This window comes from Helianthus annuus, chromosome 15 (genome assembly GCF_002127325.2).
Source record: "Helianthus annuus cultivar XRQ/B chromosome 15, HanXRQr2.0-SUNRISE, whole genome shotgun sequence".
Taxonomy (NCBI): domain Eukaryota; kingdom Viridiplantae; phylum Streptophyta; class Magnoliopsida; order Asterales; family Asteraceae; genus Helianthus; species Helianthus annuus.
The window spans coordinates 167,978,331-168,000,818 of NC_035447.2; positions in this window are offsets into that span (position 1 = coordinate 167,978,331).

Sequence of the window (22,488 nt, forward strand, 5' to 3'; positions counted from 1 at the left end):
GGCTGAGGATATGAGTTCATTTAGACATGAGATTAAGATTAAAGACTTATAGGAATAGGGTACTATCTGTTCTTTTAGTCTTACCTTACGAGCCTAGGTTCTTAGTTTTTTTGTGTGTGGTCTTTGCATGTAATCGCTTGTTTGTGTGTCTTTCTGATATGGTACTTGTCCATGTTATATATGTGATGTTACATGTGTGGTTGTGGTTTTTCTCTTTGAAGCTAAGGTTCTCACTGGAAACAACCTCTCTATCTTGCCTACATCTCACATTCCCCAGACCGGCTATTAGTGAGAATTCTATGGCTACGTTGTTGTACACTTTGAATCCTTAATACTATCACTAAACATCCCCCCCCCCCGGGGGCAAGCTAAGTGTAGTAGGGATTTTTGATTGAAATGTCAAAACACTTTATATATATATAGGGGATGGATCATGAAAAAAAACTAGTTTAAATGAGAAAACCAATAAACTAACTAAAAGAGCGTAAAAACATACCAATTTTTTTTGTTAGAATTCGATATATTTAATATATAAAAAAAATTCAAAAAAAAGTTGTACCGCACATGTGCAATAATATGAAAAAACCTAAACCACCCAACCCACCCCCACCGACACCCCCGAAAACCTAAACCCCCCCACCCCAAACCTAAATCCACCCTCGCACCAAAGCCTACCCCCCCACCCCAAAAAAACCTACCCCCCCACCCGCACCAAAAACTAAACCCCCCTCCCCTACGCCCAAAAACCTAATGCTAAACCTCCAAAAAACCTAACCCTAAAAGTTAAACTAAACTCAAAAGTTAATTTTAAGCATATAATTCACATGTGTAGCATATACATATAATGCACATGCGTAGTATACATATAATGCACATGCGTAGTACAAGTTTTTTTTAAAGTTTTTTTATACATTAAAAGTAGCAAATTTTTATATTAGGCTTTTTGAGTTAGTTTTTTAATTTTCTCATTTACATGTAGTTTTCTCATGATTCTCTCCATATATATATATATATATATATATATATATATATATATATATATATACACATATGTGTGTGTGTGTGGGTTCAATTAAAAACTACTAATTATTGTGAAAACTTGAAAACTAACAAAAAACCTAAAAAAACATGCCCAATTTTATTTTTTATTTTTTTACAAATTTTTGCTACTTTTTATATAATTTTTTTTTCAAAAAAAAAGAAAAAAACTTTTACTGCACATGTGCATTATATGTGTACTACACATGTGCATTATTGCACATGTGCACTACAATTTTTTTTTTTTTGAAAAAAAGTTTTTTTATATATAAAAAGTAGCGAAAATTGATAAAAATTGTAAAAAAATAAAAATGTTTTTGGTATGTTTTTTAGGCTTTTTTAGTTAGTTTTTAAATTTTCACAATAAAAGCAGTTTTCACTTGAACCCACCCCTATATATATATATATATATATATATATATATATATATATAGGTTTAGGTTCAGTTGTGAACACTTCCTAATTGATGAACATAACGAACAAATCCTGGCCGTAGATCTTCTTAACTAATACATAAGGGTAGGATCGTCTTTTAAATTTATAGTTTTATATATAATTATCTTTTTAATTATTTTCTCGCAGTTATCAGATCATAACCACCCACACTTCAATATGTCGATCAAATTCAAATTCAATCCATCAACAAAAAAAAATGCATCCATACTCCATATCTTCCAGTTCGTTCTGCAGATCATCAACCATCATTCACTTGGTTCTTCAGATCATCAACAAACAATTGAGCAGTGAATTTGTTCCACTAAATGTTTACTAATTATGACACAAACGAACGATCAACATGTTGTTTCTGCGAATTTGTTGATTAATCAGAACTCTGAACGAACAGGACAACAACAACAAGGTATAATATTAAAACAATTGTGTATTAAGATGTATAATTTGTGACAGATACGAACCGTCACCCTGATGTTGCAACCAATTTGTTAATTCCTCAGAACGAGCACCAGGTCATCTTCAAGGTATAATTTTCAGACAATTGTTTATACAATTCAGTGTCCAGTGTTGTTGTAAGTTTAATAGGTAGGTGTATTATGGTTTGTTTTATTTTGAAAACATTTAAGATTTGTTATTTACGACAGAGGGTACCCTTTTGATAGATACGAACGATCAGCCAGAGGTTGCAGCCAAAATGTTAATTCCTCAGAGCTCTGAACGAGCATGAGATCATCGTCAAGGTATAATTTTTAAACAATTGTTTATACAAATCAATATCCACTATCATGGTAATGGTAATACGTAGGTGTATTATGTTTTGTTTTGGTTTTTATTGTGACAACCGGCACCAAACCGGTAATTTCCGTACACTTTAATTACTATTTAATGACTGTAATTATGTGCTTTAATGTCAACATTATCTGATAGCATACTACACAAGTGAATTCATGCACGTTTTATACTACAAGAATTACATTATACATTAATGAACTGCATTGCGTCAGAAATACTAGTAAACTCACCGGTAAGACACAATGTGTCAACAGAACTGCAGAAAGCAGTCAGACATTAGAAATAGGGCCCAGGTGTAGGTCCAACGACAAGAATACATTAAAACCCAAGGGTACAAACAAGGGTTAATATATAGACATTCCAGAAGCTAAAATAAGCACCAAAAAGCACCCGAAACGCACTTTAAGTGCAGAATTTTAATAAATTCAGCTCAAAACAGCTTTTTAACATCAAAATATTATGCAGAATTTACGTTTTATCATCCAGAATACTTCCCTAAGTGTTCGGGATTGAAAGTGTTACAAAAGGGTACTTAAAAGACACTAACCGGTGCAATTTAGCACTTTAACGAACCGGTATCTAACCGAACAACCGGACTTTACCCGGAACACAAAAATATTGTCAAACACATTGTTTTTGTTTTTCTGAGCTAGTTAGGGACCCCGAACACCCTAACACACTATATAATGACATAACACACAAACCGCCTAACTTAGTCACTTAACTTCTAACTAAGTTAGTTAATTACCATTACGTTGTAACTAAACCAACCCCCCCCCTAAACCGGTTAGGATGTGTCCCCCATCTCTTTGATTTTCTTGATTAAATTAATGGGTATGATTGGTACTTAAGGGACATGGAATCCAAAGGTTAATGGCTTGTTGGAGAACTTGTAGTATTTAACCATTAGACCCCCCTTCATTCTCACCATTCACCACTCAACAACACAACACCCACCTCCTCCCTACACCCTCGGCCGAGAATCACCAAGCACCACCACCATCATCACTCCAAGATCATCCAATTCCAAGCTTTCCTCAAGGTGTTAGAAGGTGCATAGCAAAGCTAGGAGCTTTCGGAAGTTGAAGAACCTCAACCATTTGCTTTTATCCACTCGTTTTCTTCTCTTGAACATCCCTAGCTTTAAGCTAGTGGTAAGTTTCTTAAATCATCATCCTCTTCATGTTCTTGATGGTTAACAGATGAAAGAATGATAATTATTAAGAAAACTTTAAAGAACTTGAACTAATCTTGAACATAAAGGATAAAGAATGGATAAATGATGAAGTAGGGATATGTTGATGTTGAAATGATGTTGATCTTGTGTTGTTGTGCTTAATACATGTTATTTGTTAGTAGAAGTAGGATGGTTCATCACCTAGACTTGCTAAATCACGTTTAAGAACATGAACTAGCAAGATGTAAATGCTAGAAATATGAAGGATGGTGAAACCATCCACCCATGAACTTGAAACTTGAATAAATGTAATTTTTCTTGGAAAATAAGGTTACAAACTTGTAGATCTAAAGACCTACAAGTGGTTTTTCGGAAGAACCAAGTGGAAAATACTAGATTGTTAAAAACCCGGATCTTGTATGAACTAAAATCATTTTTAGAAAGTAAACAAGTGAATAAACACTTGTGTAACAAAAAAATCCCACAAAGAAATATTTTTGGAAAATAAGACTAGAAGATGTGAAAATGCACTTCCTTTAAAAATAAAGTTTTTAAGAAACTAAGCTTATTTTTAAAGATAACAAGACCTACTAAACATGTTAGTAACTTACTACATATTTTTGCAAACTTTTAAGTTCATAAGTTTGTGGTATATGCTTGTTTTGACAAGTATGGTAAATAAGGATTGTGTTGTTGATATTGTTGTTGATTTTAAAAGAAAATAAACACATGTTTTGAAAACATGGGAAACCTCCATTTTTAGGGGAAACTCTGTCGAAATTTCTATGAATTTTGACACTTAGAAAAATATAAGTTCTGAAGAACTTATCTCCTAAAAATGTATACCGAGGTATTTACCAAGGTTTCCCTAATTTTTGAGTTAAGAAACGATGATTTCGTCAAGGTTAAAAATTGACATTAGGTATGTATATCTTTGAGAAAAATATATATATTATTTTGTCACCAAATTTTGTGCTAAGTGTATGTAGTATGTATTATACGTGCTAGTGTATTAGGATTTGAAAATACACTAAACACCCGTAAGAAGTGAAAATACAAAACTACACATACAACATGCTTAGGCAAAATACAAGAAAATATATTTGTGAAAATATATTATTTGATAGAATAAATAACTTGGACAAGTTATGAACTTAAACTGAAGTTTTAAACAAAGATACATAATTCAGGTGCAAAGTGCAAAATACAAAATACTTATATTAATTTTTGAGAAAATAATATAAGTAAAATACATAGTTAAAAATATAAAATATTTTTAACACAACAATACATATACAAAAGATAGTGACTTGTGCTTGTACGATACATCACTATTGACTAATGATAATAAAACACGTTTAGGTCACGACGCACTATAAGCTAATCCGGTGAAGTTTACGACGCAAGGAAACGCAAAGTTGTGAGTTCATGCTCCCCCTTTTCTCTAACTGTTTTTGTTTTACACTTCGGGGGTGAAATACATGTTACAAATTTTACAATGTTTACATGTGTTATGATGAGTACAAAAACATTCAAGTGAAACATTCTAGACCATGTCTCGAATAGGGTACCATAAGCACCATTAATCAACGTATACATTCAGACCGCAGAACAAAAGGTTAGATCTAATGGGTTTCAGGCAACCCCACTCTTGGCCTACTTCTACCAACGAGTGCTTCTGTGTCTCAGTCAAAGTTGACAAAAATGCCTAGGTTTGGTGACTTCCTATGTCGTGACATATGTTAGTGGCCTTGCAAACCACTAGCAATCTCACACATTCAAACAGTCATAGTACTCAGTTACAGATACGTTTTACAAGTTACATTCAAACATTCATACATTCTACAAGTTTCATACTATGTTTTCATGCAAGTATTTAAACATTCAAAATAATCACTGCATGAATTCACACCAACATTATGTTGACGTTTTTCCAAAACTCACATGTATTTCAGGTAACTAGAAGTGGATGTGCGCGCGGCTTTACTCATGCTTGTGGATGTCGCTTATGTTTATCTTTAAATAAAGTTGTAAACTTTTTAAGACAATGTTTTAAGCTATCTCGCGTAGGGTTGTAAACGAACAGAATGAACACGAACAAGGCCTTGTTCGTGTTCGTTCGTTAAGTAAATAAATGTGTTCACGAACGGTTCATGAACACTTACCGAACGAGATTTTATGTTCGTGTTCGTTCATTAAGGAAATGAGCGTGTTCGCGAACGGTTCACGAACACAAACGAACAAAAATAAATTTGGCGAACACGACAAAGGATAAAGGTATATGGCTCAGAGAGTAGCACTGGAACTTGAATCCCTTATTGTGGACCGGAGGTCGACCATATTTGCCGATATTGTGACACTCTAGGTTTTCCCGAGTAACCCTTTTGTATTAACATTGTGTGTATATATGTTATTAAATGAAAGTGCGTGTTACCTTGATGTTCTATGTGATCCTTTTGCTATGTATGTATGTGTAGTATATATATAAATGTATAAATACCAGTGAACCGAGACTACGAACCCGACTCGAGACCATTCTCGGTCTCGAGTAAACAGTAACGGTTGGGCCGGTTGGGCCGCAACCTCCCTTAGCCCACTCGAAACCCAATTAGGGTGCACCACCTTATACATATACCCGAAAACCTTCACACTCTCCTCTACACTCTCTCTCACTTCATCCTCACTCCCTCTCTCTCTAGAAAACCTTAAACCCTAACAATCAAGCATCACCTCTCCTCTCCTTTCTCTCGGATTCAACCAACAACAAGGAATCTCGGTCAAAGCTCATCATCATCACCGGATACTTCATTTTCTCACCATCTTCCTTGACTCGGTGCCTTATCATCAACCGGTTAGTGTTAATGTGTGTTAAGAGTTTTGGTGTGTTAATGAATAAGAAATATGTCTAGTCTAGAGGTCTTTTGTACGATGTTTGTTTGATTGGTGAGTTTGATATTGTGTGTGAACTATTCTATGATGATGTTTGCTAGGATGTTCAAAATGATAAAAGAATGATAGTTTAAAGAGTGTTTATGACCATCCGGATTATGTTCAATGTTATAAAACAAATGCTTCTTTTGTTTCTTGCAAGATGATCTTGATATCTAAGTGATTTTGTTCCTAGAATGCATGGTTATGTAGGAGGAACATGTTGGTTATGGAGAAATCCTAAAGATGAACTAGATGAACATGTGATGAATATGTGTTGAATGTGTTTGAATGTTGTTACAAATATTTGAAAAACTTGTTGTTTGATCCATTTTGGTTAAGTGCTAGACAAGGAAACATGTTTGTGAAACCTTATTGGATAGTACATAAGGGCATGAAATCAGAATTCTGCTGCATAGTACGATTCGGGCAGATGCATCAGAATCAGCAGGTAAACGACTCGAGACCAACGGTTGCGACTCGAGACCATGGTGCTACAACTCGAGACCGCAACGGTTGCGACTCGAGACCTGGGCCAAGCAACTTTAAAACAGACTTCAGGGACTCGAGACCATCAAGGTCTCGACTCGAGACCACATCGTGACAACTCGAGACGGGACTCGAGATCTCCGGGGTTACGAGTCATGACTGCACCACTCAAGACCAACCATTACAAGCCGAGACCTCATGGTTGCGACTCGAGACCGCATGTTCTCGAGTCGAGGCCACCTTGTCTCGACTGGGCTGTTCACTTTAGTTATTGGGCCACAACGTGACTTGTTTGGGCTGCCTGTTTAACTGAACTATGTGTTAGTTGATACTGTTGACTGATCCAATAGTAGAACAGGCCCAATAACTCAACATGTAACTGTATGCATGCTATGTGTTAGATTATGTGTAAATATACGTGACATTCTCTGTACCCAAACCTGACCTATACTAGTAACCATGTTAGAACGTGGTGACCAGCGTGTTTGACAAGTAACCTAATCTGCCGAGCAACCCAAGGTGAGTTCACACACTAAAAGCATGCATCCCAGGGTAGGACACGGACAACTGCCAACTTTGGGAAAAATACTTTTGAACTATTATTTCCGGGGGAAATCCAAATGGGTATTTACTATCTCTGGGGGAGATACGTTTGGATATTATTTATAAATCCCAACTAGCCAAGCTAAACGAAACTCTATCACCTTAAGTCCCTGCTTACAGTACCGATTAATCTCCGGGGGCGAACGGGTTATTAGTTGATAGCGCTATTAGGTTTGACAACCTCACACCGTGACCGGGGGAGATCGGGCGTGAACTAGTAGACCTTGCATCTTGGTCAATGACAATAGACATTGACTCGGGGCACAACAACTTTCCGTCAACAGTTTCGGTATCTACAGTTTAGTGAGCTTACAGATGGGGTAGCTCCCCACAACGTGATTATAAATGCTTTATCTAAACAACTTATATTTTCGAAAACTAAAACTGGACAACTAGTGAACTCGCTCAACTTTACGTTGACACCTTACTGCATGCTTTGCAGGTACCCAGTGATTCAGGAGCTTGCAGCTTGCGGATGTGTAGTGGTCGTCTAACCCGTGTGTTGGGTTCTAAACAAACTTGAACTAAGAATCTTGTTCTAAACTATTTTGTCTATGCTTCCGCTACTTATCTGAACTATTACTTAAACTTAAATACTCTTGAACTATGATTATGATATTTTCCAACCTTGTGGCTGGTGAGTATTACTTATGTTATTAATTAAATTGCTCAATATAATTGGTGGCTGGATCCTGGTCAGTCACGCCTCCAAGCGGTGGTGCTCCGCATGTGGATTTTGGGGGTGTGACAGATTGGTATCAGAGCCATTGGTTATAGTGAACTTGGTTTTAAAAAAGGGGAAATCTTTTTGAGAAAAACCAGACTATAACCCGTGACTCTCGACGACACTACACTCCAAGTGCAAGACTCAACACATTAGACCTCATAGCTCGGACTAGTGTTTACTCGCTTGCTTGCTTTATGTTTTCTGTTTTCTGTTTTGCTATACGTACTAGTGTGCCTAGTTAGATAGATACACCTCCCTCTTCTATCTCATACTCGCTATATTACGACATCACACTCATACTATGTTTTCTGATTATGAAGACAATGAGTGGACGTGGAAGGGGAAACATTAACATGACTCAGGCTCAATTCACTAACCTGCTTAACACGGTGGCTGCAACTTTCGCAGCTCACCCTGGAGGTAAACTCGTTATCCTAGGATGTTTAGGTCCTACCACCGCATCGCCTTTTACCCCTAAACCTATTCGCTTCGCTTCTCACAACAGGTCAGCATGCACCTGCGCAACCACACGTGTGTACTTTCAAAACTTTCATGGATTGCAAACCTCTCCCATTCAATGGTACTGAGGGTGCCATAGGTCTTCTGCACTGGATTGAGAAAGTCGAAGCTGTCTTTGCTGTCTGTGAGTGTCCCCCTGCGAATTGGGTGAAGTTTGCTACTGGTACGCTTGAAGGAAACGCGCTTTCCTGGTGGAAGGCGCAAATTCAGATGTTTGGTTTGGAAACCGCTAATGCTACTGCGTGGGAGGATTTCAAGGACATGATTAAGGAGGAGTATTGTCACAGGGATGACATCCACAAGCTCGAAAACGAGTACTATGAGCTCAAGATGGTTGGATCAGAGATCGAGGCATACACCAAACAGTCCAACGACTATGCTGCTCTATGCCCAAACATGTCTCGACCCATGTACCGAAGAATCGAGTTGTACATCAAGGGTTTGGCTCCAGAAATTCGAAGCCATGTGACTGCAGCCAACCTCAATACCATTCAGCCAGTCGTTCGTCTTGCTCACAAACTCACTGATCAGGCCGTGGAACAGGGCAAGCTGCCCAAAAGGATCAGTGCTACTGCTGGAACTTCTAATGACAACAAGCGTAAGTGGGAAGGAAATCAAAGCAAGGATGCTAACCCCACTCAGACCCCGACACAGCAAAGGAAAACTGACAACAACAAGGGCCCTCAACAACAGGGTGGATATCGTGGGAACCACCCCAAGTGCAACAAGTGCAATCGACACCACAGCGGGCCTTGTGGGAAAAGTCAGTGTCAGAGATGTAACAGGATGGGGCATGAGGCCAAGGACTGTAGGAGCCCACGTCCCGCTGGGCAGAACCAGCAACAGCAACATCATGGGAACGTCAAGGGTTGTTTCCAGTGTGGAGCTGAGGGGCACTTTAAGAAGAATTGCCCTGAACTGAACCAGAACCGCAACAACAATCAGGGAGCTGGAAACAACGATCAAAACAACAACGCTGGGAATGGTGCAAGGGGAAGGGCTTTTGTGATTGGAGCTGGAGAAGCGAGGAATGACCCCAACATCGTGGCGGGTAAGTTCCTACTCGATGATCGTTATGTTTCTGTATTATTTGATTCTGGAGCCGATGCTAGTTATTTGTCCCTACGTATTAGTAAGAAGCTTAAGCACCCGCCTTCGTTACTAAGTTCTAAGCATATCGTCGAGCTAGTTAACGGTAGAAACATCGAGGCCTCACATGTTATCAGCGACTGCAAACTAGTACTGTCTGGTCAGACCTATAGTGTCGATCTTTTCCCTATTGCTCTTGGAAGCTTCGACGTCGTTATCGGTATGGATTGGTTATCCAAACATCGCGCGGAAATCCTCTGTCAAGAGAAAATGGTTTGCATTCCCCGCTGTTCTGGCAAACCCCTCATCGTGCAAGGTGACAAGGGCGGAGAAGTCACAGGCATCATCTCGTTCTTGAAAGCCCAGAAGTGTTTACGAAAGGGGCACACCGCTCTCTTAGCACTTGTCACCAACACACAGGAAAAGGAAAAGAGGATTGAAGATCTCCCTGTGGTACGCGACTACCCCGAGGTATTCCCTGAAGAACTTCCTGGACTCCCTCCCCACCGTCAGGTCGAATTCCAAATCGAGCTGGCTCCCGGAGCAGCGCCTATAGCTCGTGCGCCTTATCGACTGGCCCCCGCGAAACTAAAGGAACTCTCTACGCAACTGCAGGAACTATTGGATAAAGGATTTATGCGTCCCAGTTCATCACCCTGGGGAGCGCCAGTACTCTTTGTTAAGAAGAAGGATGGCACATTCCGAATGTGCATCGACTATCGTGAGCTGAACAAGGTTACCATCAAGAATCTCTACCCTCTCCCACGTATCGACGACCTATTCGACCAGTTGCAGGGATCGAGCTACTACTCTAAGATCGACCTACGATCGGGCTATCATCAGCTAAGAGTCCGTAATGAAGACATCTCCAAAACTGCATTCAGAACTCGTTATGGTCATTACGAGTTCCTTGTCATGCCCTTTGGAATGACTAACGCGCCTGCGGTTTTCATGGACCTCATGTACCGAGTGTGCAAGCCTTACCTCGACAAATTCGTGATTGTGTTTATCGACGACATCCTAATCTACTCGAAAAGTCAAAAAGAGCATGAACAACACCTACGCCTTATCCTTGAACTCCTTCGCAATGAGCAACTGTACGCCAAGTTCTCGAATTGTGACTTCTGGCTTCGAGAAGTCCATTTCCTTGGGCACGTGGTCAATAAGGACGGGATTCACGTCGACCCAGCTAAGATCGACTCTATAAAGAATTGGCCTACCCCTAGACTCCGACCGAAGTTCGTCAATTCTTGGGATTGGTAGGATACTATCGTAGGTTTATCAAGGGGTTCTCAAAGATCCCTCAGCCTCTTACGGCTCTCACTCAGAAGGGTATTGCTTATAAGTAGAATGAGGCTCAGGAATCCGCATTTCAAAAGCTAAAGGATAACCTCTGTAGTGCTCCTATTCTCTCATTACCGGAAGGTACCGACGACTTTGTGGTTTACTGCGATGCGTCCATTCATGGGCTTGGTTGTGTGCTGATGCAACGCGAGAAAGTTATTGCCTACGCCTCTCGACAACTTAAGACTCACGAAAGGAACTACACTACGCACGACTTGGAACTGGGAGCAGTGGTTTTTGCGCTTAAGATATGGAGACATTACCTGTACGGTACCAAGTGCACTATTTACACCGATCACAGGAGTCTCGAGCATATCTTCAAGCAAAAGGAATTAAACATTCGACAACGCCGATGGGTTGAACTCTTGAATGATTATGAATGCGCAATCAAGTACCATCCGGGCAAGGCCAATGTCGTGGCAGACGCCCTCAGCCGAAAAGACACTACGCCCAAGCGCGTGCGAGCGCTACAACTTACCATCCAGTCTAACCTCCCTACTCAAATTCGAAACGCTCAGGTTGAAGCCCTGAAATCGGAGAACATCAGGGCTGAGTCCCTGCGAGGATCGAGGTAGCGTTTAGAACAAAAAGAAGATGGCGCCTACTATGTGACAGGGCGCATTTGGGTTCCACTCTATGGAGATCTACGTGAACTTGTGATGGACGAAGCCCATAAGTCCCGTTACTCAGTACATCCTGGTTCGGATAAGATGTACCACGACTTAAGGACCACCTATTGGTGGCCTGGCATGAAAGCCCACATAGCAACATATGTCGGCAAATGTTTGACCTGCGCGAGAGTCAAGACTGAGTATCAGAAACCAGCGGGCCTACTCCAACAACCAGAAATCCCGAAGTGGAAATGGGAGCAAATTTCCATGGATTTCGTTACTGGCCTACCTAGATCCCAACGCGGGAATGACACTATTTGGGTGATAGTAGATCGATTGACCAAGTCCGCACACTTTTTGGCCATTAAGGAAACAGACAAGTTTTCTACCTTGGCAGAGGTTTACTTAAAGGAAGTAGTTTCAAGGCACGGGGTGCCAACCTCCATTATTTCCGACCGAGACGCACGATTTACTTCCGAGTTGTGGCAAGCTATGCACAAATCCTTTGGCTCACGTTTGGACATGAGCACCGCTTATCACCCACAAACGGATGGGCAGTCTGAACGCACCATCCAAACCCTGGAAGACATGCTTAGAGCATGTGTGATCGATTTTGGCAAGAATTGGGAGAAGCATCTACCGCTAGTGGAATTCTCCTACAATAACAGCTACCACACCAGCATTCAGGCAGCACCCTTCGAGGCATTGTACGGTCGTAAATGCCGATCACCTCTTTGCTGGGCGGAAGTTGGTGACAGCCAGGTCACAGGCCCAGAACTGGTGGTAGACATAACGGAGAAGATTGCCCAGATTAGACAACGCATGGCGGCAGCTCGTGACCGTCAGAAAAGCTACGCTGATAAGCGTAGGAAACCGCTAGAATTCCAGGTCGGGGACCGGGTTCTACTTAAAGTCTCACCCTGGAAGGGTGTGGTTCGGTTTGGTAAACGGGGCAAGCTGAATCCACGATATGTTGGACCATTTGAAATTACCGAGAAAATCGGTAAGGTTGCTTATAGGTTGAATCTGCCTGAAGAGCTGAGTGCGGTGCACAATGTCTTTCACGTGTCTAATCTGAAGAAGTGTCTGTCAGATGAAACACTCATAATCCCCTTCAAGGAACTCACTATTGATGAACAGCTACACTTTACTGAGGAACCGATTGAGATCATGGATCGAGAAATCAAAACCCTCAAACGTAGCCAGATACCCCTCGTGCGAGTTCGTTGGAACTCGCGACGTGGCCCAGAGTTCACCTGGGAGCGGGAAGACCAGATGAAGTACAAGTATCCCCAGTTGTTCCCAAACGAAACCCCCAGCACTGAAGCTACAACCGAATTTCGGGACGAAATTCCAAACTAACGGGGGGATGATGTGACACCCTGTTGAAACGCTCACTCATACTAGCTTGACAGTGGCTGCCTTAACTTTCGGGACGAAAGTTCTTAAAACTTGGGGATAATGTGACACTCTAGGTTTTCCCGAGTAACCCTTTTGTATTAACATTGTGTGTATATACGTTATTAAATGAAAGTGCGTGTTACCTTGATGTTCTATGTGATCCTTTTGCTATGTATGTATGTGTAGTATATATATAAATGTATAAATACTAGTGAACCGAGACTACGAACCCGACTCGAGACCATTCTCGGTCTCGAGTAAACAGTAACGGTTGGGCCGGTTGGGCCGCAACCTCCCTTAGCCCACTCGAAACCCAATTAGGGTGCACCACCATATACATATACCCGAAAACCCTCACACTCTCCTTTACACTCTCTCTCACTTCATCCTCACTCCCTCTTTCTCTAGAAAACCTTAAACCCTAACAATCAAGCATCACCTCTCCTCTCCTTTCTCTCGGATTCAACCGGCAACAAGGAATCTCGGTCAAAGCTCATCATCATCACCGGATACTTCATTTTCTCACCATCTTCCTTGACTCGGTGCCTTATCATCAACCGGTTAGTGTTAACGTGTGTTAAGAGTTTTGGTGTGTTAATGAATAAGAAATATGTCTAGTCTAGAGGTCTTTTGTACGATGTTTGTTTGATTGGTGAGTTTGATATTGTGTGTGAACTATTCTATGATGATGTTTGCTAGGATGTTCAAAATGATAAAAGAATGATAGTTTAAAGAGTGTTTATGACCATCCGGATTATGTTCAATGTTATAAAACAAATGCTTCTTTTGTTTCTTGCAAGATGATCTTGATATCTAAGTGATTTTGTTCCTAGAATGCATGGTTATGTAGGAGGAACATGTTGGTTATGGAGAAATCCTAAAGATGAACTAGATGAACATGTGATGAATATGTGTTGAATGTGTTTGAATGTTGTTACAAATATTTGAAAAACTTGTTGTTTGATCCATTTTGGTTAAGTGCTAGACAAGGAAACATGTTTGTGAAACCTTATTGGATAGTACATAAGGGCATGAAATCAGAATTCTGCTGCATAGTACGATTCGGGCAGATGCATCAGAATCAGCAGGTAAACGACTCGAGACCAACGGTTGCGACTCGAGACCATGGAGCTACAACTCGAGACCGCAACGGTTGCGACTCGAGACCTGGGCCAAGCAACTTCAAAACAGACTTCAGGGATTCGAGACCATCAAGGTCTCGACTCGAGACCACATCGTGACAACTCGAGACGGGACTCGAGATCTACGAGGTTACGAGTCATGCCTGCACCACTCGAGACCAACCATTACAAGCCGAGACCTCATGGTTGCGACTCGAGACCGCATGTTCTCGAGTCGAGGCCACCTTGTCTCGACTGGGCTGTTCACTTTAGTTATTGGGCCATAACGTGACTTGTTTGGGCTGCCTGTTTAACTGAACTATGTGTTAGTTGATACTGTTGACTGATCCAATAGTAGAACATGCCCAATAACTCAACATGTAACTGTATGCATGCTATGTGTTAGATTATGTGTAAATATACGTGACATTCTCTGTACCCAAACCTGACCTATACTGGTAACCATGTTAGGACGTGGTGACCAGCGTGTTTGACAAGTAACCTAATCTGCCGAGCAACCCAAGGTGAGTTCACACACAAAACGCATGCGTCCCAGGGTGGGACACGGACAACTGCCAACTTTGGGAAAAATACTTTTGAACTATTATTTCTGGGGGAAATCCGAATGGGTATTTACTATCTCCAGGGGAGATATGTTTGGATATTATTTATAAATCACAACTAGCCAAGCTAAACGAAACTCTATCACCTTAAGTCCCTGCTTACAGTACCGATTAATCGCCCGGGGCGAACGGGTTATTAATTGATAGCGCTATTAGGTTTGACAACCTCACACCGTGACCGGGGGAGATCGGGCGTGAACTAGTAGACCTTGCATCTTGGTCAATGACGATAGACATTGACTCGGGGCACAACAACTTTCCGTCAAAAGTTTCGGTATCTACAGTTTAGTGAGCTTACAGATGGGGTAGCTCCCCACAACGTGATTATAAATGCTTTATCTAAACAACTTATATTTTCGAAAACTAAAACTGGACAACTAGTGAACTCGCTCAACTTTACGTTGACACCTTACTGCATGCTTTGCAGGTACCCAGTGATTCAGGAGCTTGCAGCTTGCGGATGTGTAATGGTCGTCTAACCCGTGTGTTGGGTTCTAAACAAACTTGAACTAAGAATCTTGTTCTAAACTATTTTGTCTATGCTTCCGCTACTTATCTGAACTATTACTTAAACTTAAATACTCTTGAACTATGATTATGAGATTTGCCAACCTTGTGGCTGGTGAGTATTACTTATGTTATTAATTAAATTGCTCAATATAATTGGTGGCTGGATCCTGGTCAGTCACGCCTCCAAGCGGTGGTGCTCCGCATGTGGATTTTGGGGGTGTGATAGATATAAATAATAAGAAATGAAAGGGAAATGGTGCATAAACAAGGTGAAAGAGGGTTTCCTAGTTTCATTGTTAGGGTAATAAAATAAATAAAAGTTTAATAATATAAAATTATAGATAAAATATATGAAAGTACAAAAATATTCAATTAAAACACAAACATACGAACATAAACAAACGCAAATGAACGAATGTTCACGAACACCTTACCGAACGTTCACGAACACAATCAAACGAACGAGAGCTCTGTTCATGTTTGTTCATTTAACTAATCGAACAAAATTTCTTGTTCATGTTCGTTCATTTATTAAACGAACGGACATAAATGAACTTCCCGCCGAACGGTTCACGAACTGTTCGCTGAACGTTTGGTTCGTTTACAGCCCTAAATTCTCGCGATGTAAACGCTAACTTACGTTTTCAAATTATGAAATGTTTGGTGTTTGATGATATTTTTACAAGCATGTAGTATGTTTACCTTTCGTATGCAATGAGAACCTTTCATGATCACACCTCGTGCTTCCGCCGCAGATAGGGGTGTGACAGATTGGTATCAGAGCTGCGATTGTAGTGAACCAGGATTCCTTCTCGAGTCTAGTATACAATCTCTAGGATCCTTCACGAAAACAATTTTTCAAAGAGTTTTCATTGCATAAAACTTCCCGCGACATCCACTGCCTGAAACTGTTTACATGAGTCTAGAAAAGACATTACGAGACTTAGGGTACACAGGAGTAGCACTTGTCTTTAACTGAGACATTACTTGCAATTATGTGTGATAAATAGCATATACATGAACTAGAAGTAGGATGCCACTAGTATACATGACTTTACCTGAAAACAATGGCCTATTTGGAGGAAGAAATACGAGGATGGAACGAACTGTGCGGACTGTGCAAGAGTTACGTAATTATGCATGCATACATAATTATGGAATTCAGTGCACGGAAACCACAACAAGTCTTATCGCGTATAGATTTCCCTAGTGAAAGATAAAGGTCAAACGTGAATACCCCTTCCAGCCTACTAAATACTCTGCTAGAGTAATTGTTTGATGTCATTTATGTGGTATATGCCTGTGTATATATGTACTACTATTATGACGATATCGAACAAACATCTAACCCTGTTGTGTTATGTTCCGTCAGAACATGGCACCCAGGAAAGCTGTGAACGCTCGTGATCAACCTCCTCCTCCTCCACTGCCAAGAACTGCTGAAGAGCTGAACGCTCTATTGGAAGAGAGGATCTCGGCTGCTATCGCCCAATACGAGGCAAACCGTACTCCAGACAGTGGAGGGCCAAGCAATGCCAGACGTAATGGACATGGAGATTCATCCGGAGGAACCGCAACTCAAGGTAACCTTAGGGCAATTTGCTAAGCATGGAGAAATTTATGAACGGTCTTTGTTTCATTATTTCTTCGACTGCTCACATGTGAGTTGGTTGGGTCAATTACAGGCTGCACCTTCAAGCAGTTCCTCGACTGCAAACCATTGAACTACGATGGCACTGGAGGAGCAGTGGCGTTTGTACGCTGGACGGAAAAGACTGAAGCCACTATCCGCAAGAGCAAATGCACCGCGGATCAGCAAGTCACTTTTGCTACTGGGTTGTTTATCGATGAAGCTCTAACTTGGTGGAACTTGCAAGTTCAAACTTTGGGTTATGACGCCGGGTATGGCATGACTTGGGATGAACTGAAAGAGAAAATGAGGGAGAAGTACTGCTCTCGTGCCGAACTCCAAAGGTTGGAGACGGAGTTCTGGCACTTGACTATGGTAGGTGCTGACATCACTGGGTATACTCGAAGGTTCCATGATTTGTCTAGGGTGATTCCCTACATGGTGACTCCCGAATTCAAGCGCGTTGAACGTTACATTTGGGGACTGGCCCCAGAGTTTCGCGGCATGGTAACTTCAGCCAAACCCCAAACAATCACTGAGGCTGTAACTCTGGCTGTCAGCCTTACTGAAGATTGTGTTCGTATGAAGAAGTTATCGTTGAACCCAACAGAGAAGACCGAGACGCATGCTGAGTCGTCTGGTGACAAGAAGAGGAAGCATTCAAATTTGAGCCAAGCAACCCGCAGCAACAACAAGGGTTCGAACAACAAGAAGCGTGACACTAACCCACCTAGGGAGGCAAAAACCTTCGCAGCTGCAAATGAGTCTGGAGCTAAGAAATATCAGGACACGCTGCCCAAGTGTAACCGCTATGGCTTTCACCATGTGGGAAATTGTCGCGTTGGGAAGTGCGAGAACTGCGGAAAGTCAGGCCACCGTACCGAGGATTGTTGGGGTAAAGGTATTGGAGGCCGCAATGGTAACGGTAATAGGAACGGGAATGGAAACCGTAATGGTGGTGGAAATGGGAACGATGGTGGAAATGGAAATGGAAATGGAAATGGCAACAATAACCGGGTTGGAGATGAAGCTGGGCGAAACCAAGGATGCTTCAATTGTGGAATCAATGAACATTTCATGAAAGACTGCCCAAGGAGAAACAACACTCAGGCTCGAGCATTTGTGATTGGAGCAAGGGACGCACGCGAGGACCCTAACGTGGTCACCGGTACGTTTCTCGTTAACAATCACTTTGCATCCATATTATTTGACACTGGTGCCGATTATAGTTTCATGTCTATGGAATTTAAAGTATGCTTGGGATAGAGTCTAGTAGATTGGATATTCCTTACTCCATAGAATTAGCCAATGGTAAACTTGTTGAATCGGGTGAAGTTGTTAGAGGCTGCACCCTAGAACTTGGTGAACGAAGATTTAGCATCGACCTCTTACCTATTCAATTGGGTAGCTTCGATGTAGTAGTCGGAATGGACTGGTTGTCCAAGAACAAAGCTGAAGTTATTTGTCATGAGAAGACCATTCGCATCCCTTTGGCGAATGATGAAACTCTCATCGTACATGGAGAAAAACGAGACGCGCCTCTACGAATCATCAGTTGTATGAAGGCACAGAAGTGCTTAAGGAAAGGATGTGTCGCTTTCCTAGCGCACATTGTAGATAGGAAGGCTGTGGAGCCGAAAATCGAAGACATTCCTGTGGTGAGAGAATTCCCTGATGTTTTTCCCGAAGACCTGCCAGGACTACCTCCGCAACGACAAGTCGAATTCCGTATAGACTTGGTTCCAGGAGCCGCTCCTGTAGCCAAGGCACCTTATCGGCTTGCACCATCCGAAATGCAAGAGTTATCTACACAACTCCAGGAGTTGTTGGATAAAGGATTCATAAGGCTAAGCTTCTCGCCTTGGGGAGCTCCAGTACTGTTCGTGAAGAAGAAGGATGGAACACTGCGGACGTATATAGATTACAGAGAACTGAACAAGCTCACTATCAAGAATCGGTACCCTTTACCGAGGATTGATGACTTATTTGATCAGTTGCAAGGATCGAGCTACTATTCCAAGATCGGCCTTCGATCTGGATACCACCAGTTAAGAATACAAGAGGAAAGCGTACCAAAGACTGCATTCAGAACACGCTATGGGCATTATGAGTTTCTTGTGATGCCATTTGGACTGACGAACGCGCCATCGGTATTTATGGATCTGATGAACCGCGTACGCAAACCATATCTCGATAAATTTGTGATTGTATTTATCGATGATATCCTGATTTACTCGCGAACGAAGGACGAACATGAGCAATACCTCAGAACCATTTTGGAACTACTGAAGAAGGAGAAGCTTTACGCAAAGTTCTCAAAATAAGAATTCTGGATTCGCGAAGTACAATTTCTTGGTCACGTTGTGAATGAGAAGGACATCCATGTAGACCCATCCAAGATCGAAGCCATAAAGAATTGGGAAGCCCCCAAAACCCCAACTGAAGTTCGTTAATTTTTGGGCTTAGCGGGCTATTATCGACGGTTTATTGAGAATTTCTCAAAGATAGCTCAACCGCTAACGACCCTTACGCAGAAAGACAAGAAGTACGACTGGGGGGACAAGCAGGAAGAAGCCTTCCAACTACTCAAAAACAAGCTATGCGATGCACCAATACTATCATTACCCGAAGGCACAGAACACTTCGTGGTATACTGCAACGCTTCACGACAAGGTTTGGGATGCGTGCTCATGCAACGCCAAAAGGTCATCGCTTACGCTTCAAGACAATTGAAGGTACATGAAAGAAATTATACCACGCACGACTTGGAACTCGACGCGGTGGTATTCGCCTTGAAGATCTGGCGACATTATCTATATGGTACTCGATGTACAATCTTCACAGATCACAAAAGCCTGCAACACATACTTGATCAGAAGGAACTGAACATACGCCAGCGGCGATGGGTCAAGTTGCTAAAGATTACGACTGTGAGATTAAGTACCATCCTGGAAAGGCAAACGTTGTAGCGGACGCTTTAAGTCGAAAAGAAAGGGTTAAGACCCTAAGGGTTCGAGCATTGGAAATGACTATCCGAACGAACCTCACGTCACGTATCCGTGACGCACAACAAGAATCCCTTAAGATGGAAAACCGTAAAGCGGAATACCTCCGGGGTGCATTGAAATATATGGTGCCAAATGAAGAGGGAGCCTTATACTTTAAGAAACGTATATAGGTCCCGCTCTATGGTGGTATTCGAGAAGTCATTCTTGAAGAAGCGCATAAATCGAGATACTCGATCCACCCAGGATCGGACAAGATGTATCAAGACTTAAAAGAATACTATTGGTGGCCGAGACTCAAGAGCGACGTTGTTGTTTATTTTGGAAAATGCCTAACCTATGCTAAGGTTAAGGTTGAATATCAGAAACCGTCCGGCCTACTACAACAACAAGAGATACCCATGTGGAAGTGGGAACAAACGATGGACTTCATAACGAAATTACCCAGGACTCCGAGGGGGCACGATATGATATGGGTAATAGTTGATCGATTGACGAAATCTACGCATTTCCTACCAATCCCCGAGAAGGATAGCACTGGAAAGCTCGCTGAATTATACCTAAAAGAAATTGTGACGCGTCATGGAGTGCCTATCTCAATCATTTCAGACAGAGATGGACGCTTTGTCTCAAGAATCTGGCAATCCTTTCAGGAAGCCTTTGGATCTCAGCTAGATCTAAGCACGACATTCCATCCACAAACAGACGGCCAGCGCGAACGGACTATACCTTTAGTTGAGTTTTCCTACAATAACAGTTATCATACAAGCATAAAAGCCGCACCGTTCGAAGCTCTGTATGGCCGCAAGTGCCGATCGCCCTTATGTTGGGCAGACGCTGGAGACAAGCGAGTGGTTGGTCCTGAACTTGTACAAGAGACAACCGACAAGATTACGCAGATCCGAGAATGCATTAAGGCGGCCCGAGATCGACAAAAGAGCTACGCTGATCGAAGATGAAAGTAATTGGAATTCGAGGTGGGAGACACGGTTTTGTTGAAAGTCTCACCTTGGAAGGGCGTAGTCAGATTTGGAAAGCGTGGAAAGTTGAATCCACGATACATCGGACCATTCAAGATCTTAGATAGGATTGGTACCGTGGCGTACAAGTTGGAATTACCGGAAGAACTTAATGGAGTACGTGATACATTCCATGTATCCAACCTCAAGAAGAATCCAACACAAGAAAACGTGATCATCCCTGCGGATGAAGTGCATATTGACGACACCCTGAGATTTGCAGAACAACCCGTTGAGGTTACCAACTGGAAAGTCAATAAGACCAGAAGGAGCAGTGTCAAACTTGTCAAAGTACGTTGGAACTCTAAACACGAACCCGAGTACACATGGGAACGTGAAGACTAGTTCAAAGAAAAGTATCCCCACCTGTTCAAGAAGACCCCTGCCAGAGCTAGTACGGCCTGAATTTCGGGACAAGATTCTTTTAACGGGGGGAGACTGTGACAACTGGCACCAAACCGGTAATTTCCGTACACTTTAATTACTATTTAATGACTGTAATTATGTGCTTTAATGTCAACATTATCTGATAGCATACTACACAAGTGAATTCATGCACGTTTTATACTACAAGAATTACATTATACATTAATGAACTGCGTTGCATCAGAAATACTAGTAAACTCACCGGTAAGACACAATGTGTCAACAGAACTGCAGAAAGCAGTCAGATATTAGAAATAGGGCCCAGGTGTAGGTCCAACGACAAGAATACATTAAAACCCAAGGGTACAAACAAGGGTTAATATATAGACATTCCAGAAGCTAAAATAAGCACCAAAAAGCACCCGAAACACACTTTAAGTGCAGAATTTTAATAAATTCAGCTCAAAACAGCTTTTTAACATCAAAATATTATGCAGAATTTACGTTTTATCATCCAGAATACTTCCCTAAGTGTCGGGGATTGAAAGTGTTACAAAAGGGTACTTAAAAGACACTAACCGGTGCAATTTAGCACTTTAACGAACCGGTATCTAACCGAACAACCGGACTTTACCCGGAACACAACAATATTGTCAAACACATTGTTTTTGTTTTTCTGAGCTAGTTAGGGACCCCGAACACCCTAACACACTATATAATGACATAACACACAAACCGCCTAACTTAGTCACTTAACTTCTAACTAAGTTAGTTAATTACCATTACATTGTAACTAAACCAACCCCCCCCCCCAAACCGGTTAGGATGTGTCCCCCATCTCTTTGATTTTCTTGATTAAATTAATGGGTATGATTGGTAATTAAGGGACATGAAATCCAAAGGTTAATGGCTTGTTGGAGAACTTGTAGTATTTAACCATTAGACCCCCCCTCATTCTCACCATTCACCACTCAACAACACAACACATACCTCCTCCCTACACCCTCGGCCGAGAACCACCAAGCACCACCACCATCATTACT